The sequence below is a fragment of the Amblyomma maculatum genome, chromosome 1 (assembly GCF_055883805.1).
Source record: "Amblyomma maculatum isolate TAMU_Amacu chromosome 1, ASM5588380v1, whole genome shotgun sequence".
Taxonomy (NCBI): Eukaryota; Metazoa; Arthropoda; class Arachnida; order Ixodida; family Ixodidae; genus Amblyomma; species Amblyomma maculatum.
In genome coordinates, this window is record NC_139344.1 from 121,153,907 (window position 1) to 121,168,744 (window position 14,838).

Genomic DNA, 14,838 nt, shown 5'->3' on the forward strand with positions numbered 1-14,838 from the left:
TTACAGACCTTCCTCATGTTGTTCTAGAGTGACCCTTCCATTTACCCAAAAAAGAATGTAACAGTACTTTTTCTCACCACTAAACCTTGGCAACAATCCCCGTGGACATACGCAACCCACGGATATACAGATGCCAAGAACATTAACAACAATCCCGTCGGCGCCCTGTTGTAATAAGAGCTCTCATAACACGATTAATTAATTCTAATAAAGCGCATCAGACAACCTAGCATCGCAAGACACAGGCTGGTGGCGACGCTTCTCCGTGTAGGTACCCATGCAAGTAGCACAAAGTCGGCTTCGACGTGGGGGCCCGCGTTGGGCCCGTGAGGGCAGCCCATACGGGCCCTATGCGGGATTTGCAACACGTACCCAGAGGGGCCCCGTATGGGCTGCCCAATTCTGCCGCTATCGGTCCCAATCTGTATCCGTGTGGGCAGCCCAAATAGGGCTGCCCGCATTCAGCCCAGGTAGACGAATGTGGGCAGCACACCAGAATCATTAATGGGTCCCACATTTGTGCAGGCAATGTCATCCCATTGATCAAGGTTTTAATTTTTAAGTCGATTAATCCCTCCAACACCTGAATTATACAGGGGCGGGATTTGCGAAAGCCAGTTCGTTTCGGGCTGGCCCACGTGCTGCCCTGATGGGTTGAATCTGGCATTTTCGGGGCTGCCCAAATTCCAATAATCATGAATTGCGAAACATTATGCGCTATTTGTTTGCTTGTATGCGACACTCAGTAACATGAGAGAAATTTATTCCCAACACTACAATAATGTGGGCTGGCCCACATCAACCCCAACATGTTGGTCTGAATATTTATTTTGGGGGTGCGTGTAGAATAGTAATGCCGCAGGAAACATTTGGAGGTCATTCAGTGCATACTCGTAAAGCGGAACAGTTACTGTTGCATATTTTCTGTCGACACTGCATAATTAACGTAGTTGTTAGAGTAAAAATAAATAGTCTTTATTCATAGCAGATATATGCTTAGGACAGTTATGTGAAACCTCCAGAAGAGCGCAATTAGTAGCCGGTATAACATGATTTACATAAATAAAGTGGTGCCTTAAAGATAGGGTGGAGACGTTTCAGAGCGGTAAGCCCGCCTACGGCCAATTTGGGGCCCACTGCGGTATTTCATGGGCCGCCCCAATCGGGCTGATCTTGATTTTACCGCATGGACTACGAATATATATTGCATTTTCCCGCAAGTGCCCCAAGAAATACCCGTGTGGGCAGCGTGGCGGTGCGGTCGCTTTTCAGCCCGGCCGCAAACCATGCGGGACCTATTTGGTTTTTGCGTGGGCAGCCCCAATCGGACTAGCCCGTCTTCTATTTGCTTTAGGCCCACATTTGCATCGCATCTGCCCTAAATTGCCCCGCAAGAGACCGATGCAGGCAGAAGTGGGAAGGAGCAATTGCCTGCCCTGCTACCGCCCACGCGGAAATTATCTAGGTTTTTGTTGGGCAACCCTATTTGAGGCAGCCCAGGAATTTTCTGCATGAATTCCAGATTTTCGTCTGACTTTCCCTCAAGTACCCCTCAAGGGTCCCATGTAGGCAATGTGTGGGCATACCCGTATTTAGCCCCGCCGCGGCCTATGCGGGACCTATTCGGCTTTTGAGTGGGCAGCCCCAGTTAGATCAGCCCATGCGTTTCCTACACAAAGCCCAAATTTCATTTGCATCGGCCCTAAAATTTCCCAAGCGGGACCCTTGAGGGCCTGATGTGGGAATATGTACTCAGTTAGCCCTTCCCACGCCTATATAATGCCCAAATGGAAAAAACAGGGGCAAGCCCAATTTGGGCTTGCCCGCTTGATTCCTAAACCGGGCCCTCGTAGGTGTTATTGTGGTTGCCCAAGCCCAACTTGCCCATACGGGCCCCCGGTGGGCCATGTAATGTGTGCTACTTGGGTAGAACCGTTTCGCGCACGCAAACAGAAAGGACGCGTCGCACCCACGACAGATCTGAAGCACAGCACACAGACGAAACACAATCAGCCATCGATACGTAACAAGCTCGATCCGAACGCTCTATAAGGCAGCCCGTGCTGAGCAGGACGGGGACAAGAGTTCTTCCCTTCTCTGCCTGGACTTTGCTGCGGAGCCACAAAAATATTTGAAAGCCCGCTCAGCAACAAAAGAAAAGCCTTCAGGAAGCGCATGCAGGACACGAAGACTGGGCACTCAATTCCTCATTTATGGATTAGTGGCGTAGCCTGGGAGCAGAATCTGAACTACTCTCAAGATGGCGACTTCGTCTGAGCCCCGTAGCTCAAATGATACCATGCCGCATCGCGTACCGGTCAGCCCACGCGTATACCTGCTTCCTCACAATAAGCTGTGTACATACATGAGCATAGCGAATGACGCGCACGTAGGGAAACGAGAGGACACAAAACGCGCCTACTATACAACAGAAATGACAACTGCATACATTCAAGCCCTGTGAATACTATACAGAGCTGTGCGCCGGAAAGACATCTGTGGCAGGAAGGCAAAACGGGGACGGAACGAGCGCTCAGAGCAGCCACTGAGCCTCTGTCGTGCCTCCGCAGTTCCACCTTTGGTAATCGGACAGCATCGAGACGCAGCGAGGCAGTGCGCGCACGCGTGACAGGGTGAGCCTCTGTGCGTTCATCGAGAAGGCGGGCTTGAAGCCTCGCTTGCTCTTCGCCAGGTAGTGCGTGCGTGACCCGAACGCTCCGTGTGTGCTACCTTGAACGTATGCTGCCGGGCGCCCCATCCCGGCAGTTTGTGCATTTGTCGCGCGTGCGATATGCCTGCGATAGGACGCTATGCGCGCGGGGCTGTGTATATACAACCATGTAACTATATATTGTAAACAATTGTAGTGGCCGCTCGCGAGCAGGCATTTGTGGACAGTGTTCGGACACTTAGGCGCGAGCGACGCGAACTCTTTGATCTTTTGTATTTTGTAAATTTTGTACAAAGCTCCCCGCGTCCTTTCTTTCTATCGCTCCCCTCTGTACTTCCCCTCGCTATCCTCTCCCTATCCCCTTTTCTTTCCCGCCGGCCGCCGCTCAGGTGCTTCAGATTTTTAGATGGCAGTTGCCGCGGCCGGCAACACGCTTTTTCTTCCTTTTTGATTATTTAATAATAATAAACCACCACCTAAAGTTCAACGAACTTCACAGGCTCTTTTCGATAAAAGAAAAAAAAACGCTTGGCATATTGGCGTAAAAGTCAGCTTCTTCACTGCAGTGGACAGTGTAGCGGAGATTAGATTTGCGAATTTGAAACATCCTTTGAGTTTCCCCAATAAAATAATTATTTCTGCGTATATCTCCACTCCGCGCGTGGTGGTGCTTCATTGAAACAGCCTTACATTGAAAAACGAAATGCAACTAAAATCGATATCTGCTTTGTATTATAAAACAGTTGCAATGTGCAAGTTTCAAAATATGTATTCTACAATTGGATAATTCTTTTTCAGAAATAAGTTTACGATTTTATACCTTTGTATGAAAACTGTCTTTCATCTTTAGCATTCCATGCTTATTTCATTGAAGTTATTGACGAGGAGTCAATAAAATGAGGAATTTGAATTCTATCATAAATACTGCAGTTAAGAGATATTTAAAAAAGATAACTTTTTTCTTCCAGGGAAGGAGTTAAGGAAACATTGCTTCAAGACAAGGTTAACATTCAGAACACGTGACTGCGTTTATTGTCCAGCAAGAAGCTTTGCTTTATTTCATCTACTGATTGGCTGACACCACAAGGATCGTCTAGCAGCAGAGGAAAATATTTCCGATAGCTTTTTATTTTTTTTTCTGGTCGGCTTAGATTCAAGGATTTCGTCGTGATCAAAAACGAGTACCACGCTGCCGCCGGTCGAAACCGGCACATTCCGATGGGCGTAGCGGGGGCCGGTACGCTCGGCAAGCTGAAATTTCAGCTTGCACCCGACGCGCTTCCACGGCAAACTCATTCAGGTTCCTGCAGTGAAGGCTCTGTCGAATTACCCGCTCCACTTGCTCCGTGATCGAAGCGCAGGGATCGGCGTAATCGTAAAGCTTGTGGGATTCGGGCTGGCTGCGGCTGCCCTTTGCGCGGCCGCCGCCCGCTTCCCTGTTGTTCTCATCTTTCCCTTCCTCCCGTCTGAGGCGGCGGAGAGATGTCTGGACGACTTGTCACTGTCGCTCGGCCACAGCTCCGCCCTGGCGTCCCAGTGGCTGTTCTCACTGGAGCCTTTTGGCGGGAACACGGTACCGCGTCGAGGGCCGCGCTCGCGCGACCGCCCGAGCGGAGCTCAGAGAGAGACCCCTCCGAGACATCGCAAAGTGCGTACGCTACTGTTCTTGTCTGCCGGCCTTTGTTCGCGCAGACCAGTGTGTACTCGAATTCGTCTGCTCCGGGTCGTACCTGAGAGCGAAGCTCGAGCCTGTCGATCGTGATCCAACGATCCGCGACAGGCGTACCTTGCGGTGGTTGCCCACTCTCTCTCTCAAAGGAACCCTCTGGTCACTGCGAGAGAGAGATCACAGCACGCCCTTGCGTGCTTGCGGCGCGCACTCCGTGTCACTTTGTGCGCGTAGGGGAGCCTTGCTCCTCGCGCGCTCCAGGGACACGGTGACTGAGTATGTATGTGTATGTGCGTTTGTATATTTGTGTATGCGTGTGCGTGTGTGCATGTGTGTGTGTGTGTGTGCCGCTGGAGGATGGCGTTTCAATAAATGTCTCCTTTGTGAACTTGGAGGCTTGTGTCCTTGCAGCGAAGTGCTCTCCTCCTGGTGGAGATTGAGTGCGTGCTGCGGTGTTTCAGTGTGCGCGTGGTGACGGCTGATCGAGGCTTCGGCTTGCGCGATGCTCGAACCCGCGGTGGTTGGTGGCCTATGTCCCCGTAGAAACCACAAGCTCCTGCATCGTCCTCACATATTCGACGAGCGGAGCTTGGGTATAGAGTTCCAGTTCTCGCCACATTCGCTCCTGGTAGTCGTGAGGAAGGAATTCCTCCCTAAACATACTGCGGAATGCAGCCATGATGCTCGCTGTGTGACCTACTAGTCACACAGCTTGTTCGAGCAGTGCCACTGGTATTACTCTCCGCAGCATGTGGGTCTCGCTGCAGCCGTTGACTTGGCCGTACTGGTCCAATGCCAGGAGAAAGCTGTCGGCGCTCATTAGATCGCCGTTGCCGCTGTATACGTTGGGACCGGTGTTCCGATCCACAGGCTGGGTTGCAGTGACTGCTGCGCTTGCTGGAATGCGCTGACGAGGACTCCTGCGAGGTTTGCTGCGTTTGCCGTTGCCTCGCTCCCGGGTGCCGTGACGAATGGCGAAATTGTCGGCCGGGTTGGCGCGGCCTCTGTGCTGCCGCTCGGCAGCTGCGAGGTCGGACATGGCGTGCCTGGTGCTTCTTCCCAGTCCGTTGACGCATAGTGCAGGGGCGCGCCAAATCTTGAGGGTGGCATTTCGCGGCGTCTACCGGAATCTGCCTGCGGGCGTCGCGTTTCGCTGGCTGCACCTGCAGCGACGAAGTGTCCCATCTGTTGAGCCGCGCTGGCGGCGAGTGGGCCGTGAGTCGGGCTTTCCCTGTACCCGGGGCTGAGCTCTGTGAGCCACATGAGATCATGCAGTCCTCTGCTGGTCTGCCATGGCGTCCGGCAGGATCGAGTAGCTCAAGTGCTTCTGCACGAGAAAGCCACGTTGAGTCGCCAATTGTGGAGGTTCTACTATAGGCCTTCGAGCCTCCTCTGAGGTCTAGGCCGGAAACTCCGAGCTCTCGCGATCGCACACCATGGGCAGCCGTTATCATGGCTGCAAAGTGGTCATTCGAAGTACGACACAACACAGAACAGGACATTTGCCCGGGACCAGATGTTTATTTGGCTTTCCCAATACCGCGGGCGATGATCTCGCTGACGACCCTACTCGCTCGGATGGGGTCTGATAGTGGACGGGGCAAGATGGCGACCACGAAGAAGTAAAGCGGGGAGGTGGTTACCTTGCGTGTAGGTGTCGACGATTCCACGATGTCCACCCAAATGCATACTGCGCCTTCCTTTTCCCATAACCTAACTAAAACGGAGAGGCAGCCCCGTGTTGCATGTGATGCCAGCGCGCGTTAAAGGCCCCAGGTGGCAGAAATTACTCCCAAGCCCTCCACTACGGGACCTCTTTCACTCTTTCCGCTTTCATCCCCGCCTTCCTCCCGTCTCTCAATTCTGATAAATACTGCGCCTTTCCTTTCTTATAAACCAATTTACAATTTAAAAGAAAAAATGTGAAAACGTACCTTGACCTGATTAGGTGTAGGTGTCCATGCACCATTCCGTGGTGTACACCCAAAAATATAAGAACGATCCTTTCCCCAAAACCTAACTTAAAGAAAATTTATTTTTAAAAACGCGGATTGAAAAGGCGGTGTTACAAGGGCGATCGCTGCAACACTCACAGCTTTCGTTCTGTTACTAGGTTCAAGCCATGCTTAAACCCCTAGAATTTTTTTCCCTCCGGGTTCCCTGGCCTTGGCCGGAGGTTCGCGGGTTGAGAACGCGCGCGCTATCTATGCTTGCTCGGTGGTGCTGAAAACATTTATTAGGCTGTACAAGGGACAAGAGGTAGACTTGGATCAGGTCCGTAAGGGACCGGTTCTTACAAGCACTAGATGGTGGCCCCTATAGTTCGGAACCCCAGCGAATCAAGGTCGTAAAGGAGTCCGGCACTCGCCTGTACGTGCGGGGCTAGCGGCGCCGACGCTTTGAGTCTGGACTCGAGGGCCTGATTCGGCACGATTCTCTGTCACCGGTGACCATTGCCAGTGGCGACGTGCATTGAGCCATCTACGTGCGACCTGTGTTGTTGAGATGCGCTCCGCGTATCCCTCATCCTGCCTTGTGACCTGTCGCGCCCTCAATTGAGACATGTGCGGCCTGCGAGCGCCGCTAATGCGTGAGTTAGCTTTTCCTTGCGCGCACGACGCCGCGGCCCCGTTTTCGGGTGCTGCGGCAGGACTGTGGGTTGTAAAGATTTCTGGGGGATCAGGGCAGTGTTTGTAATAATGCAGCTGTCTTTATAATAGACATTTGTGCTTATAACTTATACTCTTGCTTGTGCGAAGTGCATGCTGGCTGTGCCCTCGGCTTGCTCTGGCCCGAACCCGCGGTATGTAGGTGAGGTTCCACACCGTCTAACATCACACCTTTTAAAAGTAATCCCACAATACCGAATGTCAAAAATACGCATTCTAAATGCTCATACATTTGACGTTCAATAATTATGTCCCCATTACTGATTAAGAAATTTTTTTAAAAACAGGGCTTACTTTTGATGTTTACAGCCTTCAATTTCGCACTATTACATTACCCCCTTCAAATAAAAATAAACAGTTCATTTGCTTATTGTAGTTCATTAGTCCATCAAGCTCCATCACGTGCATGATGTCCGCCCTGGTGTAAAACCAACGTAGACCGCATAGACGTATGTCTCGCAGCTTTTTTAAATACAAGTCGGTAAACGGCTTTAAAAAAAAAAAAATCACCCAGTATACCTCTCAGTGCAATAGCATTATATGTCTCATCGCCATGAAGACACGGCGTCGCTCAAAAAGTGATCGAAAAAGCGCCATTAACAACCCACGACGTCATCAGCAGAAAAGCTGAAGTCCAGAGGCTGACATATTATTGCGGTGAGGGCGTACTCGAACGCCATTTCGGTATATAATTACTTCAGAGCTTCATTACTCCCGGCCTCGGCGGCCGCTTTTCTATGGAGGCGAAAAGCAAGGCGCCCGTGTGCTGTGCGATGTCAGTGCACGTTGAAGAACCCCAGGTGGTCGAAATTTCCGGAATCCTCCACTACGGCGTCTCTCATAGCCTGAGTTGCTTTGGGACATTAAACCCCACAAACAAACAAACAGCTTCATTACTGCCCTAGGCCTTCGCTCTAAATATTATATAAGCACGCACTTAAGCGAGCATTTCGTAAGAACCGAAGAGAATCGGACGAATGGATTGTATCATAGTGACCTGAAATTAATCGCGGGTCTTCCATCCACTGCTTACGAACAAGCACAGCGCGAGGCGATGTTGCTGCAAAAAAAGAAGAGGAAACAGTGCTCGCTGAAGGCGATCTCATATCTCGCTTTCCACCTTCACACTCGATTAAACAATTTATATTCTTATAGAAAGTAGAGCATGGTCGTTGAAATTTACCGGCACAATAAAATGGAGGCATCAGTTGGAACTAATGAGACCATGGGAATGTTTCTTGCTTGTTTCTGTGCGAGTCAATCGCTTAGTATTGCTGGCATGCAGTGCTGAGTGAAAAAAGAATTGTGTTTATGCTCCTATATCATTCACCTGTTGTATATACAGGTCGCCAAAGGCGATGTATTGGTTTTAGGTTGCTACATCTTAAAGTGCGCGCCCAGCCGATTTTACTGGCCCGACAGCGATTTCCTCCTTGTCTCTCGTTCGGTCATTTTACACCGACGAGCAACGAAAGTCGGACCCGCATAAGGCCGCCACTATTGACAAACAAGCGAGAGTTTATTGTAAACTTTTCTACCTAAGCAGCGTAATAGAGTAGGGCTCTGTAGCGCCCCCACGTTGGAAAAACTGTGAAGCGAGCCAAGCATCCACTCCCACGGCGACAGGAGCTATGCGTCGTCCATGGAGGAAGGAAAGCTTAGGAGAGGCCCCGATGTCATTTTTGTGAAGCCGGCGCGGCCGCGCCGCGACCGGACGCTGCAACGTCTCTCCTCCTCATTTACCCTTTCTCTGCAACCTCACGTACCTAGGGCCCTTAGCAACGCTGTTGCTAGTGGCCCGAGTTTTCATAGCAACGGCGTCGCCGTTGCTAATGGCCCGACTTGGCTAACCCTAAATTTTGACGTCACTTCCGCCACACTTTCTCCAATGCATTGGGAATGGCAAGGGCCTCTCCTAAGTTCTTTCCTTCCTCCATGGCGTCGTCCATTTTGAGTCGCATCTTGGCCGTTTCGTAACTGCAAAACATTACGAAATGCTGCCATGCAACCTTGAGGCATAAACCCGCAACCGTGCGCCGCCATAGCAGCGCCATCGCCAGAAAAAGATGGGAGGAAAACTCTCAAGTGGTTTTTGCGAGGTATACTTTTAATCGTGCTATGTATTCGTTCGCGTTCTGCGTGAACATGCACCACGGGCGCGGGCACTGCGATCCGAGAGACTGGGCGCTTGCCACCGGCGCAGTGCGCCCTTCATTGAGGAAGCGCTTGACCAGCACACGTTTTCCTCGTTGTACCGCTGCATGCCCGAGGAAGGCGTATTTTTAGTCACAAAGCGGCTCAAACTGGTTCGCAGCCCCTAGGGCTTTGGCGCGCATGAAGGTACACCTGCGGAAGTGCGCCGCCGACTCACTTGTAGGGCGCTTCTACATGAAGCTTCCTTTGGTGGTTGCGAGACGAAAGTACGGGATGCATTTAGTCGAGCCGCTCACTATCACTGTAGGTCAAGGAGAATCCGGTTCCGCTGCTTTGTTTCTTTTTTTCCCCCGAGGTCGCTCAGAGCGCCGTTGATATCTGCTAGATGCTGCGCACATTTCAGCGTCGTTCTTATTCCACGCCTCTTTCTGCAGGAAAGTTCTGCTTGAAAGGACGCCTACAAAAAAAAAAAAAAAAAATGCGCAAAATGAACCAACTTTTGTGAAATCCTCCGCTGAAGCACGTACAGCCGTAACCAATGCGAATAAATTGCGGCTGGAGAATTTTATTACACCGCAGCTTTCAATTCAGCGAATATTTTGGAAGCACTATACAAAGCGTCCTGCTTCCAGTCCCGAATGCATAATTTCGGCAGACTTGGATCAGCTTTCGCCAGTGAAACTGCCGGCATTGCGACTTTACAACTGTACAATTTTGTATATGCAAGGCTATCTGCTTCGAGACAGTATATGGCGAGACACTTATTGTAGCCTGCGCATAAGCGGTACATGTTGGAACAGAATTTCGTCAAGGAGGGTGCTAATTAATTGTCTAGAGAACGAAAAAGTACTGCCATTCCTCGGGAATCTGTAGCAAAAAAGGTGCTTCGCAAAAAGCTCGCACAGTTTACGGCGTCGACGAGGTTGCGTGCTCCAATCTAGCCGAAAATTGCAGTTTATCATATATATACATACGTAGTATATATATACATATATATGGCTAAATTTATGCAGGGTAAAAAACAATGCCATTATAAATCGCTTGAATGCTTAATATTTGCTTTCATTCATCAAATTATTCGCTTTCCTGCTTGGCTGGAGCAGCAAGCAGCAACAAGCGGCACCTAGCACCGCTGAGCAGGCGGAGAGGAAGGTGACGGGACACTTGCGCCATTGATTGAGGGTGCTGAGGTCTGTACTTATAGATAGCTGGTTTTTCGAACACGCGCGTATTTTGGCTTGAGAAAGCCAAACCTTGTTGAGCCACAGCGCCGAGGGGAATCGGGTTTACGTGATTATAAACACTGACATGGCTGTTAGTTTAGTCGCTTAACAATAATAGTTAGAACGTTAATTATCGGAAATAGTTAACCAGTTTAATGGTTAACATTAATTTAGTTTTAACATCCGCCAACGCTGCATGCTGCAATTGCGCTACAGAAGCCGCTCCATAAGTCAAAAAGCCTTTATTTAAAATTCAATGGCGGGTTTCCCTAAGTTGAAACACCTGATAGATGTGTTCTTAGTCTCCCATAATGCTGATCCCGCGTTTCGCGCCCTTTATAACCACCTGATACGCCATTGGCAAAACAGAACCTAACGAAAGCTGCCCGTACCAGTATACTATGAAACAGTATCGAGAGCTTTAAAGAGGCACGGCCGGTAAATGGAGGTTGACCTGTATCGCCACTGCACCGTTTTCTTTTCTTATCAACAGCAACAACAACAAAACGCATTTGAATGAAAATTGATGTTTTCTAATCTGAAGGACAAAAACTTCATAGCCAATTGATGGACCGATTCGATGGTAATGCATGACTACTGCTTGTTACCACTGCACCGGTCGCTACAGACGCTTTCCCACACTGTTTTTTTATCAGTGAGATGGGACGCAGTTTCCGCAGAATTAGAACTCTCGTGTGTCCAGCTGTGCTTTCTGAATTCCAAGTGTCCATCCGCTGAGAAATCAAAGACGCGTATACAGCCTAGTTGAGCGCCCTTTCGCACCACCCCATACCACACGTCACTGAGACTGCATTGTGATGAGTTTGAGGTAAAGGGGGCAGACTTAGGGCGCGGGATCGAATCCCTGCAGCGGCAGCCGCTTTTCAATGGAGGCGAAAAGCAAGGCGCCCGTGTGCTGTGCGACCTCAGTGCACGTTAAAGAACACCAGGTGGTCGAAATTTCCGGAGTCCTCCATCCCGCAAGCCAAACCAAACCAAACGGGGCAAGCCTGCTGTTCGACTTCCGACAGAAGGCTAACAAAAGTTGCTACCAGATTCGAACGCAACTGGTCCCGAACTTGTGAAACATTTAAATGGCGCACAATCTTTGTCCACAAAACACCTCACCAGGAACACAATTGTCCACTCATTTCTTTTTTTAGGGGGGGGGGGATACCACTTGCTCCAGGGAAGTCTGCCTCTAATGCTCAAAAACAAGCTTTCTGAAATAAAGAAGCTGCTATTTCGGCTAATACCGGCTTCGGCGGACGCCGAAAAACGGATGAGTCACGTTAGTTTGACTAAGCTGGTTAACTAAATTCCAACAGTCACCTTACGTGGCCCACCTGGGGCCCGTATGGGCAAGCTGGGCATGGGCAACCACAATAACATCTATGAGGGTCCCTTTTAAGGATCAAGCGGGCAAGCTCAAATTGGGCTTGCCCCTGCTTTATCCATCTGGTTATCATATAGGCGTGGAAAAGGCTGAGTACTACATATTCCCACATCTGGCCCTCAAGGGTCCCGCTTAGGAAATTTTAGGGCCGATGCAAAGAAAATTTGGGCTTTGTGTAAAAAGAACCTGGGCTAACCTAATTGGGGCTGCCCACTCAAAAGCGCAATAGGTCCCCGGCATAGGTCGCGGTGGGGCTAAATATGGGTATTACCGCACGTTGCGTACATGCATGGGACACTTGAGTGGTACTCGAGGGAAGGTCAAACGGAAATGTGGGCTTCATGCAGAAAATTCCTGGGTTGACCGAAATGGGGCTGCCCAGCAAAAACATAGGTAATTTCGCCATGGCCTTTAGCGGGCCAGGAAAGTACTCCTTCCCGCTTCTGCCTGCATCGGTTTCTTGCGGGGCACTTTAGGGCAGATCCAATGCAAATGTGGGCCTAAAGCAAATAGAAGACGGGCTAGCCAGAATGAGGCTGCCCACTCAAAAACTGAATAGGTCCAGCATGGTTTGCGGCCGGGCTGAAAAGTGAGCATCCCTCACGCTGCCTACACGGGTATTTCTTGGGGTAATTGCGGGAAAATGCAACATATGTTCGTATTCCAAGCTTTAAAAATATCAACCCAATTGGGGCTGCCCATGAAAGGCCGCAGTGGGCGGCAAATTGGCCGTAGGCGGGCTTACCGCTCTGAAACGTCTCCACCTTACATTTCAGGCACCATTTTATTTACGTAATTCATCTTATACCGGCCGCTAATTGCCTCTTCTTGAGGTTTCACATAACTGTCCTAAACATATACATGCCATGAATAAAGACTATCTACTTTTACTCCAAAAGCGACGTTAATTATGCAGTATTGGCAGAAAATATGCAGCAGTAACTGTTCCGCTTTACGAGTACGTACTGAACTACCTCGAAATTTTCCCCCAGTCATTATTATTCTACACACACCACCGAAATAAATATTCAGACCAACATTTTTAGGGTGATGTGGGCCTCTACAATTATTGTAGTGTTGGGAATAAATTTCTCTTATGTTGCTGAGTGTCGTATAAAAGGTAAATTAATAGCGCTTGATGTTTCACACTTGATGATTAATGGAACTTGGGCAGCCCCGAAAACGCCACATTCAACCCACGAGGGCAGCACGCGTGGGCAAAATTGAGCAGCCCCGATCGCGGCAATGATTGAGCAGCACACGCGGGGCCCCTCTGGGTACGTGTTGCAAATCCCGCCTGGGGCCCGTATTGGCTGCCCCCAAGGGCCCAACGGGGGACCCCACGTCATAGCCCACTTTGTGCTACCTGGGTTAGAAGTAATTAACCCCTTAATAGAAATTAAAGCCAGCCGCCAGTACTAGCCACACTTGTTTTTTAAAATTCCTTGAAACTCCATGAGTTTGCCATTTTCTGTTTCATTTGGTCGGATGTCGGAATGACGGCAGCATCAGACGAATGCGCCGAGCGACCAGTCGCAAAAATCACAAGATAGCGGACCCCGCGGGCCGTCGGCGATAGCCATCGCCGCTCGCCGCACACCTAACCATCGCTAGGTGCACTCGATTTTCCAGGCCACGATTACTTATGGCGATTTCCACTGGTCTCTCAAGAGCACGTTTTCTTGCTCCGGGAGGACGATTTCGAATTTCACTGGTTGACCAAGATAGGTTGCGCGTATTCCGCTGGTCGTTTGGAACAGCTCGGGACGCTCTAGCTCCATCCGTCGATCGGAGTCGGATCTCGCTGGAAGTCCTTGTCTCTGATGTGGTCACTTCCGGAGGCTGCTGGCTTCTTTTGGCTGTTTTTGGCCATTTCAGCTTCAGCAACATTGGCAGAGGACACTGGGCATCACCATTTTTTTGCACGAATATGTCGAAGTGCGTCTATCGAAAACTGTCTGCGGCATGAAAGCAAGTTGTTGAGGGCCGCACTCCTGCCTATTTATAAACCACAAAAATTATGGCGCTGGGATGCGGCTACAACTTTCGAAACCGGCTCAGCATTACTTCCGCCGCGCGCTCTAGATGATCCGCTGGTCGTCCAAGGCTGATTCGCTCTGCAGCGCCTTAGGTCGGTTCAGGCGCCCAGCTCCGATCGGCCAGTGGAAATCGCCATTACTGACAGGTCTCAACTTCCACTCTGGCAGGAAGTAGCGCCATGGCCAGGAGCATATAACCTTGCATGCTCCCTCCATCGTTCGCTTGGTCATGACCCACGACTTAGTACTTTCGCCCTGGCGTCGCGCGCACGTTTATCTTTTGGCGTACTACATGTAATACTAAAGACAGATAACAGAGGCGCGGATCAATCGGCGCTTTTCACGAAAGGAAAGAATGCGAAGTCAGCGATGCTAACCATCACTGGGTGCATTCAATTTTAGAATATGGCCTATATGGTATATACCTATTCAGCCAATTATGGCAAGTATTTCATGAAAGCAGGTGGGAAACTACTTCTCCACCCTGTCTCCATTCTGTCCCATCCAATTCTGCTCTTTTCCATACTCCCCCCCCCCCTTCTGTCCCTTCTTCGCAACCCTCGGGCGAGGAGGTTGTCGAAACGCCTCCTCTCTGGACTGTTGCAAACCGGTTCTGCTGCCGCCTCCACCGTGTTGACGTCAGGCACACACAGCAGCCCAGCGAAAGGTCTATACGTCCGACGGAACGGAACGTAGTCGCCACAGCCCCATTGCGGTGGTCCCTAAGTGATTCTAGGAGACAGTTATAGGGCTGTGTCCCCCAATTTTTTTCATATTCCCTACTTCCCCCCAATTAACAAAGAAATCTCACATCGCCGCATTCCTTCACAGCGGACTTTTTAACGCTCACGCATCATTGATAACAAGATGTAGGCAGTGATACCAAGATGTAGCAACACATTTTCCCTCGAATAATGAGACGTTGTTGTTGTTGTGCCCTTAGATAATTCCACAGCTGGGCGCTTGTATTACTTGTCTTCTCCCTCTCTTGCTCTAAAATCTCTATAATGTCGTCGC